This window comes from Balaenoptera ricei, chromosome 19 (assembly GCF_028023285.1).
Source record: "Balaenoptera ricei isolate mBalRic1 chromosome 19, mBalRic1.hap2, whole genome shotgun sequence".
NCBI lineage: Eukaryota > Metazoa > Chordata > Mammalia > Artiodactyla > Balaenopteridae > Balaenoptera > Balaenoptera ricei.
Window position 1 is genome coordinate 47,166,174 of NC_082657.1, and position 17,495 is coordinate 47,183,668.

The 17,495-nt window shown below is 37.1% G+C and overlaps 1 pseudogene; it reads right to left on the reverse strand.

Moving 5' to 3' along the window:
* Positions 1 to 15,542: 15,542 nt before the first annotated feature.
* LOC132353724 (mitochondrial import inner membrane translocase subunit TIM14-like) lies at positions 15,543 to 15,975 on the reverse strand (annotated as a pseudogene).
* Positions 15,976 to 17,495: the final 1,520 nt, after the last annotated feature.

Below are 17,495 nucleotides of genomic sequence, written 5' to 3' on the forward strand. Positions count from 1 at the left end.
GCATGTGGGATCTTCCCAGACCAGGGCTCGAACCTGTGTCCCCTGCATTGGCAGGCAGATTCTCAACCACTGCGCCACCAGGGAAGCCCTAGGGTCATTTCTTGATTACGAATTCTTAAGGAAGAAGACACTGTGATGTTAAACCCAATTGTTAGATGAAAGCATGCCTCATTCAGTGGCAGCTCAACAGGCTATGTGGGTTTATAGAAATATAAAATTTAATCAGGCAACACATTTGGTTTCTAAATTATTTAAGAATTCAGATTTTGAGTAATTGATCTCTTCCTTGCTTACTTCTCTCTATATCTAGGCCTTGTTTTAGCTATAGACTAACTTCTTTGACCTCTTAAGAGGACCATGACTGCCAATAGGGGTAAGCTTGCCAAGACTTACCACCAGATTCCCACTCCCTCACCCCAAATGTCCATTGCACCTGCTCACAGATGCATGAAAAGGATTTGGCCTCTTGAGAAAAGAAAAGAAAAGAACCCCAAGGTCCAGAGAGCTTGGGTTCTGTAATTCCTTTATAATGTAGCTGGTTTTAATTTACTCCATCACCCCTCTGGGTGGTGTTCATCCATAGAACAAATGTTCATGTTGTGTGCCTACTATATGCTGGTACATTGTTCCCAAAAGTGACCAAGACACAATCCATGCCCTCAAGTCTATGTCTTCCACTCTAGAAGGGGATACAGGCAATTGAGGGGACAATTAAAATACAGACTGTTGGTTATTACCACTGGGATAGTTCATAGTGAACATATAGGCGTCTCTTTTTAATGGCCGTGCAGTCACTGAAATTGAAAGTAGGCCTTGTAAATAAGTTCATTTGTACCTTTTTTTAGGTTCCACATCTAAGTGATATCACGATATTTGTCTTTCTCTGTCTGACTTACTTCACTTAGTATGATAATCCCTATGTCCATACATGTTGCTGCAAATGGCATTATTTCATTCTTCTTTATGGATGAGTAATATTCCATTGTATATATGTACCACATCTTCTTATCCATTCCTCTGTTGATGGACATTTAGGTTGCTTCCATGTCTTGGCTATTGTAAGCAGTGCTGCAGTGAACATTGGGGGTCATGTATCCTTTTGGATTATGTTTTTTTCCAGATACATGCCCAGGATTGGGATTGAAATAGAGTCACAGATGTAGAAAACAAATTTATGGTTACCAGGGGGGAAAGGGGGGGAGGGATAAATTTGGAGATTGGGATTGACATATACACACTACTACTATATATAAAATAGATAACTAACAAGGACCTACTGTGTAGCACAGGGAATTCTACCCAATGCTCTATAATGACCTATATGGGAAAAGAATCTAGAAAAGAGTGGATATATGTATATGTATAACTGATACATTTTACTGTACAGCAGAAACTAACCACATTGTAAATAAACTATACTCCAATAAAAATTAAAAAAAAAAAAAACAACAGAAAGTAGGCCTCTGCTCTTTTCGAAAATAGCTTGTCTACTTCGTTCAATGCTGGATGTTTACAGGATGTCTTTGAAAAGGCCATAATGATATGCTTTCTTAGCTACACAGTGAATTTCCAAGTATTTACTTGGCTAAAAGTAGCTTGGGAACAGATTTTTCTCCTGTCACTTTGACACACATGAGGAAGTACTCAGAAATTCTGAAGAGGCATGGAAATGGCAAATAATGAGGTCTGGATGATATGTTTCATTGTGGTTGAATTTTAAAAGCACTTTTATTTAATTTATTAACAAAGCATGAGTTTGTTCAGATCAGCATACATTTGTAAGTAGGAGGCAAACTGTCTTCGTGAAACAGAGCATTTTTCTGGAACTTATTTTTAAGAGAAAAGGGCTGAATCTCAAAAAACCTAGTGTTGTTAGCTCATCCAGTGGTTATCCCTTGCTCAGTGTACAACTTTGCCCTAACTTGGTTTAATTGCAGGAAAAATAAAATTCTGGACATATTAGTGATACTGTTACATTAGTTGGCAAGGTGGTGAACAGACATGGAAATCAGTGAAGACGGTCGAAGGACCTTTCTTTTTTGGAGCTGACACATCTCACACTTGTTATATGGCTAACACTTATTACCTATCCTATGATTTCATGAAGCCTAAGCAACCTGAAGATTTAATACCATTGTCAACACGGCAAGATTTCAAAGAGTCACTTGTTCATTTTTCACCAGAAGGAAGAGGGCCCATGCTCTGAATAGAGCAAGCTTTCAGTTTATGGCATTAAATAAATTCTCTTACTGGCTTTAAAATCTTGGGATTAAAAGACCCTGATGTTACATTGAAATGGATTTATGGGATGTTCTAAAGACAGGATGTTAGGACTAAGAAGTATCAGATGCATATTTGGATAATTTTCAAATAAGTGGAAATGGAAATATCATTCAGGGCTTGTTTTGTTTCTGGTTATTATGGTCTGGATTTTCTATCCTGTTACTCATTAGGGATTTCACTCTTTATCCCCACCCTTTGGAACATTTGTTTTGCTGAACATTGTGGGCTACAGCTTCTTCGCAAAGGTGATGCCATCCAAGGCTAATTTATGCATAGCCAGAGGCAAAAATTCCTAAGCAGAGTCTTTGCAGGACTCAGAAAACTCCTCTTCCCCGAATAACCCTACTTTCCCTTAGCATCTGTTATTGCCTGAAGTTTTCGATCGGTGAGTCATTCCTCTGGGTTAGCAAATACCATTAGAAAAAAATGCAAGCAGCTATCAGTCAAACACGCCCTAATGCAAATCATCTCTTTGGCTCTTCCCAGCCAATAACTGAGCTTGGAGGGAATGGAATTTAAATCTGGGATAAAGGAGAAGGATAATTTGGAGTAGAAGCTCCTTTAGAGATCAGGCCTAAGTGAGAATGATAGGAGGCTGTACTTAGGGCAGCATCTGGGAGGGTGGCAAGGGAAGGTAGGAAGACACATTTTAGTGAATTTATAGTTTCCTAGTTAACTTCACGTTGGTGACCCACCATGCCACCATGTTGAGATTCTCATTGTGTGATAGTATAACCTCTCACTGGAGCATAGCTCTGCAGAGACAAGGCCTATTCATTCCGTGGTGTTTGTCAAACAACTACTGCCAAGCCAACACATAGTATGTGCTCCATAAATATATGTGAATCAATGAATAGTCTGGTACACAAAGGCTACTTTTAAAATGTTTTGCTTTACACTACTAAAACTATTTTTTCAGTTAATTTCTAAAATGCTTGTATTTTTAAGCCCAACCCTCAAATGACTTTTAGTAAGGTTAACTATATCAGATATAAGTAGTTTCTTACATAAGATTCATCTTACAATACTAAGTATTAGATATTTTAGCAACTAAACAAGCTTATTACAGGAGTCAATCAGTCAAGTATTTGACCACATATTCTGTACCCAGGAATTACTATTTTTCTTCTGGAAGAGGGAAAAGACAGATTTGTTAATCCATATTTTACTTTTATACTTAAAAGAACCCAAAGCAAACAATTAGGACTTTTACTATCTGAGGATACAAATATGCATGATAAATAATAGCCATAATTTTAATCTTTCAGATTTCACTTTATGGTTGCTTTATGATGACCATTTGTCTGATGTATTTAATTTTCTAAATTTCTGTTGCATGAAAAATGGAAACTGTATTGATTTAACATCAGAAAAATGTACAGTAGTTAATATAAAAAAGGCTGCATCTAATTTTGTTAATAAACTGTAAATGGTAAAATGATTATCAAAATGATAATGATATCAAAGCATTGGGAACCCACATTTTTCTGTACCATTAATAATGTAGTTTTAGTTTTGGCAGCAGCATAATTCTATAGTGTGATATTTCTACTTTATTGTTTCTCAGAGTAGGCCTGTGGCCTTCCCTGACTGTCCAGTGGTTAAGACTCCACGCTTCCACTGCAGGGGGCACGGGTTCGATCCCTGGTCGGGCAACTAAGATCCTGCATGCCATGCAGTGCAGCCAAAAAAAAAAAAGTAGGCCTAAAAATGTTAACATAATTTGGGAAAATTTCCCCTGGTAAAGTGTGCACTGAGCTAGTGGGATGTGATGTCTGCATTACAAAGGTAAGTCTTACAGAAATTTGCAGACTAGTCATCATAACTACCCTCAACCCTGAAGTTGAAAGATTTATTAATGTCAGATGACATACATTTGCCATCATTTATTAGAATTCAAACGTGGTTTGCTCTTCTTGACTGTCTCTGGAGTAACAGTCAAGTTTAGTGGCTAACTCTGGAATGTTATGACCATGGTTTTAATCATGATCCTCCACTTATTAGGCATATCATCTTTTCTTAATCATTCTGTGTCTCAGTTTCCTCATCTATAAAATGGGGATAGGGTTGCTCTGGAGATTACATAAGTTAATAAAAATAAATGTGTATAACAGTGACAAGAATATAGTAGGTGCTTGATAACTATTAGGATTCCTATGAATAGATTATGAGTATTCTTGTCTTTAGAAATATTAGCTCAAGGGAAATAGTAATAAAAGAGTATTACGAACAAGGTTAGTTCATGAACAAAATATAATGAGCTGTATCTGTTTGGCATGTCATGTCTTGGAGGAGATTTAGTTTAGTCACACAAAGGGAGGTTAGACTAAGTACAGAAGACTTATAGGTGAGAAAGAACATGGGTCTCTGCATTTGGAAGTGCTGCAGAAGTTGTTGAGCTTGTGAGAGATGAGGTTGGATAAGTGAGGACTGAATCCTGAATGGATGATACAGAACTTGGCAGTTATCTTGAGGGCAGTGGGGAGCCCTGAAATATTTTAAGTTGTAGAGTGACATGCTGGGATGAGTTGTGAGTAACACCACTGTGCCTGCAGTACAGAGAATGGACTGGAGGATTGGAGGGGTTCGACTGGCGCAGGAAGCGAGTTAAGAGGCTGTTAAGAGGCAAGAGCAGTGGTGGCCTAGATGAACCAGGCAGGTGTGCCAATGGGGATAGAGAAATGGACAGATTTGAAATCTATTGGAAAGATAGAATCAGTAGCATCTAGTGATTGTTTCAATGTGGTGAGTGAAAAAGAGGTAAGAGCTGAGAAGGATGGCCAGTTTTCAGGCAGTGGCTGACCAAGACATTGCCCACCTACCTGGCCAGATGCCCGGGTTTGTAGTGGGCCATGGGGCTTACAGGAGTAATGTGGTCAGATGCAGCTGCTGTCTGAGGTGAGACAGCATCACAGGTAAAACTGAAGTATTTAGTCACAGGCTGGAGGTCAGGAAGATGTGTAGAAGCATAGAGGTGTATGATGTTAGAAATGGAAAATGAGGGCAAGTCTGGGGCCAATGTCCAGGTTAGCCTGAGACATCACCCCTACACTCTCAGGGTTCCACATGGCAGTAGGCAGCCTTTATATATATAGTCTAATATGACTCTTTTCTAGTGAACACTGTCCCCCCAGAACAGCCCCTCTAGGCTTTAAATGTCATGGGCAATTCCAAACCTCTGTTGACTCTCCCCTTATCTGCCCCGGAGCCTTGGTACTAGCAGTTAAGGGTTGTGTCTCTATCCCTGAGGCAAATTGGAGGTCACCTTGAACCTGAGATTTTCTTGGGCTCATATTTCCAGGTTCAGAAGATGCTCTTTTCCCTCTGGGACAATGGACCCTGAGGAGCTAAAGCAGAGTGCTCCTAATTCTTCTTCATCCATGTCCTGTTTGTGACATATTCATTCCTCCATCCTTAAGGTTTCTTTTACACCGTTCTGCTGAAACCTGAAACATGCTGAATTTTATCTAGGCATTTCTGCAGCCTTGGCTCTAGAGATGAGTTAGGTTGAATTCAGGTAACTGGTAAATTAACTTTCTAACTTCAAAGTTCAAGTTTTACAAATGATCACAAAATTTTATGATAAAATACAAGTCTTAACACAATGTGAATTGCAGTACTGGTGGGTGGGAATTAAAAAATTAATCTTGTTCAGAAATTAGCATCTAATCTTTCATGAGCCACCTAAGAATGGTAGAACTGTTCATTTGTGTGAATGAAATGCGAATATTTTTTCAGTTTGTTTAATATTAGAAATTCAAGAAGAGGAAGATTCAAAGCATTTCAAAATATTGGTGGCCTTCTTAAGGTGATCATTATAGCAAGCCTCACTGAAAGTAAATAGACCTCTCTTGCTTCTTCATAGACAAACTACGATGGTGAGAATGAAATTAGCACTGAAAGTATTAAAATATTGATAGCAATCATTCCATGTCCAGGCTTTGCCAATTAATAATTAATTTTACCTTGAAGGTAACTGTAAGAGTCAGACTTTTTTTTTATGCTTTCACTTGGCAAGAGTGTTGACTTTTTTCCCCCTCAGTGTTATCAAGTCTCCAGCAAATAACTCACATTTTAATGTGGTTAGTAGCTGGAATTTCTTTTGCATGGTTTCCTATTGATGAAATGAGAAAAAAAAAGTTTGTTGTGAATGGTTTAGAGAAAGCGTGAGTTAGTCGTCTCTCTGATTTATATGTGGCATCAATGGATTCTTACCGTGTCATTTCCTGTTATGTACTTCTCACAGTGTACCTGTTGTTTTAAAAAATGTTTTTCAAGGGCCATACCCACAAGGAGAGGGAATGATCTTTATCCTCTGCACACTGATGATTACAAAAGGGTTATAGATTGTTACAAAATGGATGTTTTCTCACCAAAAAAGGAAGCATCCTTCAGTTTTTATGGCTTTTTATTTGGACAAGATAAGTTTGTCCTGAACTCCTTATATTATCATGAGTGAGTGAACAATCTTGTTGCAATGGTGCTATTTTGTAGTCAGAAGAGGTTATGCTATCTCAGTCTTGATCTTGCTCTAATGGTTGGTAGCAAAACTATGTCCTAATTTATTTTGTATATCCGATAGTTATCTATTCAGAAGTCCCTTGGAATGAATTTTAGGTTATATTTTTTATTTTGATAAATAAAAAGTGGCTAAAATATTCACTCATTCTCTCAACTCTTTGCTGACTGCCTGGTATGTGCTGTTCTAGAAAAAAGTGGATTTAAAGCCAGTTTGTGTCATACTAAAATGGTTATTAAAGAAAAGTGCTCTATTTCTTATTTTCTAAAATGGGACAAGATATTTAAAGCCTTTGGACCTTATACCAAAATGTTTCCCCTTTAAAAATATCTGTCCCTTCCAATTAAAAGAATAGGCTTAATTATTTTGAGTATGTACACTGAGTTTTTTGTTTTTATTTATTTACTTTATTGAAGTATAGTTGATTTACAATGTTGTGTTAATTTCTATTGTACAGCAAAGTGACTCAGTTATAAATATATATGCATTCTTTTTTAATATTCTTTTCCATTATGGCTTATCCCAGGACATGGAACACAGTTCCCTGTTGGTGGGAATGTAAGCCACTATGGAAAACAGTATGGAGGTTCCTCAGAAAACTAAAAATAGAATTACCATATGATCCAGCAATCCCACTCATGGGCACATATTCAGACAAAACGATAATTCAAAAAGATACATGCACCCCTATGTTCATAGCAGCACTGTTCACAATAGCCAAGACATGGAAACAACCTAAATGTACATTGACAGATGAATGGATAAAGAATACTACTCAGCCATAGAAAAGAATGAAATAATGCCATTTATAGCAACATGGATGCAACTAGAGATTATCATACTAAGTGAAGTAAGTCAGAAAGAGAAAAACAAATACCATATGATATCACTTATATGTGGAATCTAAAATATGACACAAATGAACCTACCTACGAAGCAGAAACAGACTCACAGACATAGAGAACAGACTTGTGGTTGCCAAGCGGGGTGGGGTTGGGGAGGGATGCACTGGGAGTTTGTGGTTAGTAGATGCAAACTATTACATATAGAATGGATGGACGAGGTCCTACTGTATAGCACAGGGAACTATATTCAATGTCCTGGGATAAACCATAATGGAAAAGAATATAAAAAAGAATGTATATTAAGAAAAAGAATATATAAATGTATATAAATAAAAAAGAATGTATATTAAGAAAAAGAATATATAAATGTATATAAATAAAAAAGAATGTATATTAAAAAATATAAAAAAGAATGTATATAAAAAACTTAGACCTAATAAACAAATTCAGTAAGGTTGCAGGATACAAAATCAATACACAGAAATCTTGCATTTCTATACAAGATGCAAACTATTACATATAGATTGGATGGACAACAAGATCCTACTGTATCGCATATTTAGTTTTCAAGTTATCCCTCCCTCCAGGAAATGTTTTGTTTGAAAATATTTTCTTATGTGCACCTGCAGGGAATGTGTAATTTCCCTAAGTGACCCTGTTCAAATGTTTGAAAACAACACCTAGCACAGTGCCTGGCACACATATTTGTTGATGCTGAGTGTGGTGTAATTCCAGTCTCAAGAATCCAGTAATTCAGTTCCTGCTCTGTGTAGTCACCTGTCTTCTCAGCAGTGCTTTCTTGCCTTTATTTCAGTCTCAGTGCCTCAGCTCCAACTTGACCCAGACCATGCAATCTGCTTGTTAACTACCTAGCCCATAATGAGCAGTTTTCAGACTATTAATTGCAATATTATACATAAGACTTGTAAGCATTGATGATTTTGAATTTAAAAAGTCAGGAATGGAAGGTAGTATTATTTGGGTGACCCCTTGTGTGGATGAAAGAGAAGCTACCGACCAGGTTTCATAAGCCACCGTGTTTATTGTTAATCGTATTTGTATGGCTTATGGTGTTTCTACCAGTTCCTGTTCCACTGATCCACAGGCATAAGTTATGGTGAGAAACTTGCCAATGAATTAGACACTTATGGTTTTCTGTAGTTACACATGAGATTTATATGGTCAAGCTAGTAGTTTAATTTCTACAATTTTAAGGTCAATAGACATTGTCACTTGTGAAATGTAAGTGAGCCAGTATTTATAATAGCCTTCAGATGGATTTTATTTTGCTCTTTATAGTTACTCTTTCCCTCCATGAATACCTGTGAAAACAAAGATGTACCAACACAGTATAATATTTACAATTTTTCCAGATTAGGTAGAAAGCACCTTTATAGGTTATTTGTGTCAGTTACAGTAGAGTTCCCAATGTAAGCTGACAAGAAATGCTATAATGTTTTATATTCAGCCTTTCAAAACCCTGTTAATTATGCATAAGATAATACTCTTCAATAACATCAGGAGTAGACAAATGAAATCATTAGTTTTATATTCCAGAGCCCCATGTACATCTATTATAACTATGCATTTGGATGCCTCCACCCACATTTCTCAAAATCACTTTTTGATACCTTATAATGTGATATCATAAATGAATATGAAGAATATTATATAGTGTGAAATTGTATCAAAAAGATCTTAGCTTTTGAAAGTTATAAACCTAACTCATTATTTGGAAAGGATAATCTGCTGAGAGTTTATGACAATAGAAGGAGAAGTGTTGATCAACCATTTGCCATTGTCTTTGTTTCAGTAAATAGGGCCTCTGACAAATATGTCATCGACTCCAACATGCTTAACATGCTACCATGGCAGTGTCAGTGTAGATAGAAGTGCATCTTGGTGGTGGTTCCTTCTAGGAATATGAAGTCTAGTTAGAGAAAGGTGCCCTGGCTTCCTGTGAAGCCTGGTTATGACAGGATATCCAACGGTGTATCTGCACATTTCTTTAAGTTTGACACATTCTAGAGAATTATTTTGAGAGGTAAGAGAAGAAATGCACATTGTACATTTAAAATGACTTTGTGAAATGATATGATTTGCCAAATGCACATTATTGTAATTTAGCCAAGATAGGTGGCCAATTGAATGTTCGCAGAACTGTAATTGTCTACGTGCTGTTTGCAAGGCCCTTTCTGATAGAGCTAGAAAAATGCTCCTTTTTCTTTAGGTATCCATTTGGTTAGGAATGCATCCATTACTTATAAATGATGACTCTCTTTTGCTTTTCTTTCTTTTTTTGGGGGGGGGCCTACTGTAAATACAGGTGAAAGTAGTTTCTACTGTGGCTTTTTTCCATTTTTGTGGTTGTACAATATAAATTATTTTTAAATATACTATATGTTATCTTAAATTTCATTCTAAACTATATATTTGTTTAAAAAGAAAAGGGAAATAAAATCTGAGAAAGACAGTCATATCCAAATAGAGGATAGTTTTAGCCATGCGTTTTACATCCAGAATTTCAAAACATGGATGGAAATATTGTCCAAGTTTTTATTATTAAAACCTGGTTAAACTTTTACAAATGTCACTTTGCTGACACCAACCAGAAGCAATTAAAGTGCAAAAATAGAATTGTATCTGTTACAGGAATGATACATTTTAACTGGAAAAAGCCATGAAATAAACATTGGTAGATACAGTGGTACTTCTGTTTTATAATTCTAGAGTATAAACACATGAACAAAATTATAGGAAGGGATTTTCTCTTATTTTGTCTGTGAATTCTACTGTTAGTAGTACTGTAAATGTTAAATATATCTTCTCATTGGAATATTTTTTACTGGAAAAAATAAAATTGAAAAATGAAAAAGCAATCTTTGAAAATTCTGAGTTGTATCTTCCATGTTAGACCTGGACATAGATGTCTATCTCTAGTACCCACATATACTTAGTTCCTAACCTAGTCCTGTCTCTACTAGCTGTTTGACCTTAGGCAAGTTATTTAAATCCCTTTGTGCCTCAGTTTCTTCATCTGCAAAATGAAGCAAAAATATTATAATAGTATTTCCTTCTTTAAGTTGTTATAAAGATTAAATGATTTAATACATGCATCTTGATAGGGATTGGCATAACGTGCAGTGTTAGTTATTCTTAGTTATGCTCTATTAATAAAGTCCTTACTAATTAAAAATGTTTTTTCAATTTATAAATATTGTATATTTTCATTTAAAAAATTTAGAAAATGCAGAAAGATATAAAGAACATAATAAAAATCACTTATCACTCCCCACAGAGATAATCACTGTTATAATCATTTAGTTATAAATCATTCCATTCTTAGCAATTTCACTTTCTTTTGGTTAGTATTTGCCTACTATGCCTTTTTTTGGTTTTTGTTTTGTTTTGTTTTAATATTGTTTATTAGCACAGTAACAAAAGGAGACTTAAGTAGTCCACAACATAGAACCAATCCACTGAGCAACTCCTATTCCATGCCTTACAGTTAACAGCTTAAGGTATTTTACTACAGATTTTCACAAGTCCTGATTCAAACCTCTATCTTTTCACAGTAAAGTAGATTGGTATATAAAATAAAATACATAACTACTCATTTCCTATATGGTGTCTTATAGCCATGTGTCCATTTTATATATATGAGATGACAGTCTCTAAAAGCAGTTAAATATCAATGTTCCCTTCCAAGAAGGGAAAACAAATTCCAATTTTTTTAAACAAAAAACTGTGTAGTCAATAGACAGGGAAGATGGCGGAGCACAAAGATGTGCGCTCACTCCCTGTTGCGAGAGCACCGGGATCACAGTAACTGCTGAACAATCATTGACAGGAAGACACTGGAACTCACCAAAAAAGATACCCCACATCCAGAGACAAAGGAGAAGCCGCAATGAGATGGTAGGAGGGGTGCAATCACAATAAAATTAAATCCCATAACTGCTGGGTGGGTGACTCACAAACTGGAGAACCATTATACCACAGAAGTCCACCCACTGGAGTGAAGGTTCTGAGCTCCACATCAGGCTTCCCAACCTGGGGGTCCAGCAACAGGAGGAGGAATTCCCAGAGAATCAGACTTTGAAGGCTAGTGGGATTTGATTGCAGGACTTTGACAGGACTGGGGGAAACAGAGACTCCACTTTTGGAGGGCACACACAAAGTAGTGTGCACATCAGGACCCAGGGGGAAGGAGCAGTGACCCCATAGGAGACTGAACCAGACCTACCTGCTAGTGTTGGAGGGCCTCCTGAAGAGGCGGGGGGTGGCTGTGCCTCACCATGAGGACAAGGACACTGGTAGCAGAAGTTCTGGGAAGTACTCCTTGGCATGAGCCCTCCCGGAGTCTGCCATTAGCCGCACCAAGGAGCCTGTAGCCTCCAGTGCTGGGTCGCCTCAGGCCAAACAACCAACAGGGAGGGAACTCAGCCCCACCCATCAGCAGACAAGCAGATTAAAGTTTTACTGAGCTCTGCCCACCAGAGCAACACCCAGCTCTACCCACCACCAGTCCCTCCCATCAGGAAGCTTGCACAAGCCTCTTAGATAGCCTTATCCACCAGAGGGCAGACAGCAGAAGCAAGAAGAACTACAGTCCTGCAGTCTGTGGAACGAAAACCACATTCACAGAAAGATAGACAAAATGAAAAGGCAGAGGGCTATGTACCAGACGAAGGAACAAGATAAAACCCCAGAAAAACAACTAAATGAAGTGGAGATAGGCAACCTTCCAGAGAAAGAATTCAGAATAATGATAGTGAAGACGATCCAGGACCTTGGAAAAAGAATGGAGGCAAAGATCGAGAAGATGCAAGAAATGTTTAACAAAGAGCTAGAAGAATTACAGAACAAACACCTAGAAGAATTAAAGAACAAACAAACAGAGATGAACAATACAATAACTGGAATGAAAAATACACTAGAAGGAATCAGTAGCAGAATAACTGAGGCAGAAGAACGGGTAACTGACCTAGAAGACAGAATGGTGGAATTCACTGCTGTGGAACAGAATAAAGAAAAAAGAATGAAAACAAATGAAGACAGCCTAAGAGACCTCTGGGACAATATTAAACGCAACAACATTCGCATTATAGGGGTCCCAGAAGGAGAAGAGAGAGAGAAAGGACCAGAGAAAATATTTGAAGAGATTATAGTTGAAAACTTCCCTAACATGGGAAAGGAAATAGCCAGCCAAGTCCAGGAAGCGCAGAGAGTCCTAGACAGGATAAACCCAAGGAGAAACACACCGAGACACATAGTAATCAAACTGACAAAAATTAAAGACAAAGAAAAATTATTAAAAGCAAGCAAGGGAAAAATGACAAATAGCATACAAGGGAACTCTCATAAGGTTAACAGCTGATTTCTCAGCAGAAACTCTACAAGCCAGAAGGGAGTGGCACAATATATTTAAAGTGATGCAAGGGAAGAACCTACAACCAAGATTACTCTACCTGGCAAGGATCTCATTCAGATTTGACAGAGAAATCAATAGCTTTACAGACAAGCAGAAGCCAAGAGAATTCACTGCCACCAAACCAGCTCTACAACAAATGCTCAGGGAACTTCTCTAAGTGGGAAACACAAGAGAAGAAAAGGGCCTACAAAAACAAACAAAAGACAATTAAGAAAATGGTAATAGGAACATACATATCGATAATTACCTTAAATGTGAATGGATTAAATGCTCCAACCAAAGGACACAGACTCACTGAATGGATACAAAAATAAGACCCATTTATATGCTGTCTACAAGAGACCCACTTCAGACCTAGGGACACATACAGACTGAAAGTGAGGGGATGGAAAAAGATATTCCATGCAAATGGAAATCAAAAAAAAGCTGTAGTAGCAATACTCATATCAGATAAAATGGACTTTAAAATAAAGACTATTACAAGAGACAAAGAAGGACACTACATAATGATCAAGGGATCAATCCAAGAAGAAGATATAACAATTATAAATATATATGCACCCAACATAGGAGCATCTCAATACATAAGGCAAATGCTAACAGCTGTAAAAGCAGAAATGGACAGTAACACAGTAATACTGGGGGACTTTAATACCTCACACCAATGGACAGATCATCCAGACAGAAAATTAATAAGGAAACACAAGCTTTAAATGACACAATAGACCAGATAGATTTGGTTGATATTTATAGGACATTCCATCTGAAAATAGCAGACTATACTTTCTTCTCAAGTGCACATGGAACATTCTCCAGGATAGATCACCTCTTGGGTCACAAATCAAGCCTAGGTAAATTTAAGAAAATTGAAATCATATCAAGCATCTTTTCTGACCATGATGCTATGAGATTAGAAATCAGTTACAGGGAAAACAATGTAAAAAAACACAAACACGTGGAGGCTAAACAATACGTTACTAAATAACCAAGAGATCACTGAAGAAATCAAAGAGGAAATCAAAAAATACCTAGAGACAAATGACAATGAAAACACGATGATCCAAAACCTATGGGATGCAGCAAAAGCAGTTCCAAGGGGGAAGTTTATAGCTATACAAGCCTACCTCAAGAAACAAGAAAAATCTCAAACAATCTAACCTTACACCTAAAGGAACTAGAGAAAGAAGAACAAACAAAACCCAAAATTAGTAGAAGGAAAGGAATCATAAAAATCAATAATAAATGAAATAAAAGCAAAGAAAACAATAGCAAAGATCAATAAAATTAAAAGCTGGTTCTTTGAGAAGATAAACAAAATTGATAAACCTTTAGCCAAACTCATCAAGAAAAAGAGGGAGAGGACGCAAATTAATAAAATTAGAAATGAGAAAGGAGAAGTTACAATGGACACTGCAGAAATACAAAGCATCATAAAAGACTACTACAAGCAACTCTATGCCAATAAAATGGACAACCTGGAAGAAATGGACAAATTCTTAGAAAGGTATAAACTTCCAAGACTGAACCAGGAAGAAATAGAAAATATGAACAGACCAATCACAAGTAATGAAATTGAAAGTGTGATTAAAAATCTTCCAACAAACAAAAGTCCAGGACCAGATGGCTTCACAGGTGAATTCTATCAAACATTTGGAGAAGAGCTAACACCCATCCTTCTCAAACTCTTCCAAAAAATTGCAGAGGAAGGTATGTATGATAAATACATACCTAGATCAATTTCTTAGGTTAAGTTGTGGCTAAATTCATTTTTTTAAAAAAATTATTAATTTATTATTTATTTATTATTTTTATTTTTGGCTGTGTTGGGGCTTCGTTTCTGTGTGAGGGCCTTCCCCAGCTGCGGCGAGCGGGGGCCACTCTTCATCGCGGTGCGTGGGCCTCTCACCACCGCGGCCTCTCCCGTTGCGGAGCAGAGGCTCCAGACGCTCAGGCTCAGCAGTTGTGGCTCACGGGCTCAGTTGCTCCGCGGCATGCGGGATCCTCCCGGACCAGGGCTCAAACCCGTGTCCCCTGCATTGGCAGGCAGACTCTCAACCCCTGCGCCACCAGGGAAGCCCCTAAATTCATTTTTAAGTTCAAGGTTCTAAGTGGCTGGGGGAGTCCTCTGTTCCTTGAACAGCCTTCTGTCCCAATGAGATGAGCCCCTACTATAACAACCTGTGCTAATTCCATCATATTTATCACATTGTATTTTAATTATCAGTTTATCAGTCTCCCATCAGATTGGGGATTCCTTCAGGGAGAGACTCTCTTGTTCACTTTGTCTTGAAATAGGTACCAATTTATTTGACAAATGAGTAATGAACAACACTTCAGATGGCATGCATTTATCCATAATTATTGAGTATTAACCTACAAATATTCTATAATCTGATTTTAAATCCTCAAATTTGTACCAAGGCTTTGATTTAGCTAATACTAATTTTTAAAATGTGTAGCTTTGAGGCATTTTATTATAAAAAGCTGGTACTCATATATATAAATGAGTAAGAACTTAAAATTCATCATACATTTACTTCATTTTTTAGCTTGACCTTCTAGTAAATCTTTAGCTTCATTGATTTTGGCTGCTATATAAGGAGGTCCTCCCTTGTCTGGGTGATTAAAAGCATAATTGGTCGATGAGCATCTCTTATCTTTCCCTTATTGGCAGTAGGGCTTACACCTAGTATTAATGCTGCTTCCTGTTTTGTCATTTTGGGTTCAAACCCACCTCTGAAGGTGTAATAGCCACCACTGAAGGCAGATTTTGGTAGACTTTGAAAAACTTGTTTTACTTGAGGCTCCATATGCTTCGTGGCTTGCAAAGCATAATGGCCTGCAAATCCTGCAGCAGCAATGGTCAGTCCAACTGCTACGACTGTACTGGCCATGGTTCCCGCTTGGCTCCTCTGCCTCCACCGGGAGCACCCAAGTTCTTAGTTTTTATATCTTTGACAGTCTGCTTTTATTTGAACTCTTATGTGATTGTTTAGCTAGGTATGGAATTGTAGGTTATGTTATTTTCCCTTAGTATTTTGAAGTTACTGCTGTCTTTGTGCATCTATTGTTGCCTTTGATAGGATTCCTGTTGGTTTGATTATTGTTCCTTTGAAGGTAGTTTATCTTTTCTCTCTTGCAGCTTTCACACTTTTTTCTCTTTTTTCTTGGTGTTCTGTAGTTTCACTACAGTGTTGTATCTTTGTTTAGTCTGGAGAGTTAAGGAGCTCTTTCAATCTGAATATTTATATCTTCACTTCTGAAAACTTTAAAAATATTATCTCTTTCTTCACTGTAGTGTCTTTTTCACAGATAACTATCATATGCTGGATCTTCTGTCTAAATTTCTCTTTCATATTTTCCATTATTTAACTTCCTGTGGTACATTATAGGTGACTTCTTTAGACCTATCTTCCAATTTAGTAAATTTCTCTTCCTCTTTGTGTTGTGTGCTCTTTAACGTAGCATTGTTTTGTTTGCCAGTGATAGAATTTTTTTCAGATTTTCCATTTTTAATAATACATGCATACCTTGTTTTATTGTGCTTCACTTTCTTGCACCTCACAGATCCTGTTTTTTGCAAATTGAAAGTTTGTGGCAATGCTCTGTTGAGCAAGTGTACTGGCACCACTTTTCCAACAGTGTTTGCTCACTTCATGTCTCTGTCACATTTTGGTAATTCTTACAATATTTCAAACTCTTTCATTAATATTATATTTGTTATGGTGATCTGTGACAGTTATCTTTGATATTACTACTGCAACTCACTGAAGGCTCAGATGATGGTTAGCATTTTTTTAGCAATAAAGTATTTTAAAATTAAGGTATGTACATTGATTTTTTAGATACAATGCTATTGCACACTTAATAGACTACAGTGGAGTTCAAATATAACTGTTACATGCACTTGGAAATCAGAAAATTCATGTGATTCGCTTTATTGTGATACTTGCTTTATGGTGGTGATCTAGAACTGAACCTGCAGTATCTCTCAGGTATGCCTGTACCTTGATCCTGCCATGTGGAATCTATTATCTTTTTCATCTGCTTAATGGCTATAAACATTTATTTTAAAATTCTTTTTGAATTGCTTTAGTATTCAAAGTTATTTGATTATGAGCTTTTGTTGCATTCGCAAACTTTCATAGCATTGGATTGCTTTGTATTCTTTGCAATCTTTCTGAGTTCATCAGTACTAATTATATATTTATAGGTACATGCTGGATTGTGGAAGCACCCTTATGGGACAATTTTGTGCTTTACTGTGGATGTATGGGTTTCCCAGGTTTGGACCACTTTTTATACTAATTTTTTAGTTTGGACTTTGCTAATAGCTCAAAGAATTTTACACTCTGCTGGCATGCCTTGCAGGCCAGGGAATTCAAAATTGTCATGACTGACTCTGCTTCCTGCT